Source organism: Apteryx rowi, unplaced genomic scaffold (genome assembly GCF_003343035.1).
Source record: "Apteryx rowi isolate R43461 unplaced genomic scaffold, aptRow1 scaffold_1988, whole genome shotgun sequence".
NCBI lineage: Eukaryota > Metazoa > Chordata > Aves > Apterygiformes > Apterygidae > Apteryx > Apteryx rowi.
Window position 1 is genome coordinate 9344 of NW_020448294.1, and position 1996 is coordinate 11339.

The window sequence follows — 1996 nt, forward strand, 5'->3', positions numbered from 1 at the left end:
AGCAGGAATAGGAGCAGCATGGACAGGAGGGGAAACAAGGAGCAGGACCATGATCCGGGTGCCAGGGGAGGCAAGGAGAAAGAGACAGATGGGAACTCAGGAAAGCCTTCACCTTACCAGCTAGGCATGCCGCCTCGCAGACAGTGGCATCGCAGGGAAGTCACTCTCAGTCCCTTTGTCGGGCACCTCTCCTCTGCTGGAGGGCTGGCTGCAGAGAAGGCAGCTCATGCCCTGGACCCCATGGCTGTCAGGGAAGAGGCTCTGCTGGGTGGCAGAGGAGACACAGGGAACTTGCTCAGAGGAAGGTGTCTGCATCGGAGGGACTGACCATGACTTGCCCAAATCCATCCTCCCATGACGATTCTGTTGGCACTTCCCTCTCATTCACTGCCCATCTCTGCTGCCGGGGGCTGCTCCTGCTGCCTGCAGCTTTCTCTCTCCCAACATCTTTTCCCTGTCCATACTCACAGACCCTGTCCCACCCTCTCTGTGCAGTTCTGCCCTACAGAAACCTCCCAGATCAGGGCACTGTCCAGGGGCATCTCTGTGCTCACAGGTCCTAAGGAGCAGGTCACATTAGCCCTGATAAGTCCATAAAGGTGCTGCTGGTGSTGCTGTAGGTGGAGGTGGGGTTGGAAGGGTTTGCTGAGCTTTCTCACAGACCTACTGATCTCTGAGAGGGAAGGTCAGTGAGTCCCAGCTCCTTGCCAAATCAGAAAACTCTTTCCTTTTTCCTCCCTGCCAACATTAGGAAACTGAAAGTCCTGGAAGGAAAGCTCCTTCCCTTTCAAGTAGCCTTTTTTGCACCTTCCTCTGCAGTGCAGCGACACTGTTCTGAATCACAGCCCTGCACAGACCTGTGTGCATATTCCAGCTTCACAGCCCTGCAGCCGTCCTTGGGAGAAAGTAGCAGCAAGCCCTGTCCCTGTGACGGTGTGGCAGAGAATGTCTGCTCGGAAGCATCTCCCTCTCCTCTGCAAAAGAGAGCGATCCTTAAAAAGACTATCAGTCATGGGATGGAAAAGGTTTAGAAGATCCCTCCAGGAACCTCAGTAGCATTGCCCTGCAGCCAGAGACTTACAGTGTCAAGGGCTGTGAAGATTTCTCTCACAAGGAGCTCTCCTCTCTCCTCCCACTCCACACTGTCTTGCACTTCTCTCTGCCTTGTCTCCTCTCATGGCAGCAGCAGCAGGCAGTGCCCGGAGCCCTGCTGCTCTTTGCAGAGGAGCTGCTCCTGCACACAGCTGTCTCTGGGCAGTGCTGCCCCGTTGCCATGAGCTCTCTCCATCCCAGGAGCCTGGCCTCACTCAGCAACAGTGTGGCCCAGTTGARMTCATGAATTTCTCTGTCCCTTGTGCTCCCTCCTCCTGGGAAATATCCACTGCAACAAACTAAATTCATCACTGATGGTCCCTCTCTAAACAATACAGAGAGACCAGTTACAGCATTTTCACTTGTTTCATCAGAGGATGGTTTCATCAGAGGATGGTTATCTACAAGAGATGGAAACATCACACCCTGGAAATCCATATTCCCATGTCTTAACTAGGCAGGACACCTAGAAGTGGACAAGAAGGGAGGTCATTCACCCATGGTTCAGGTGCTGACTCAGATGAGTCGGTCTGGGCATCACACACCCAGTTAGAAGCCACTGGGCTGGAGTAGGATTCAGATCCCTCCTGTGAACTCCACAAAAACCACACAGGAGGTGGGATTCCCCTTGCCAAAAACTGAAGTGGGCACAACAGAGGTGTCTGCATGGGAGCTCCTTGACTAAGCTCCCATTGTAATCACTGGAGATGGAAGGTGGGAGTCAGCTGCTCAACACAAAAACGCCTGGTGACACTGGAAGACACAGAAGTGGACCAACACATGTGCCAGAGTCTGCTTGCTCTGATGGAGCAGCTATGACGCCCCCATCCTTCTAGAGAATGAGTTGGGGGCCAGGTGGAGAATTCCCTTGGCCATCTGAAATGACACTAGATGCCTCCTACTA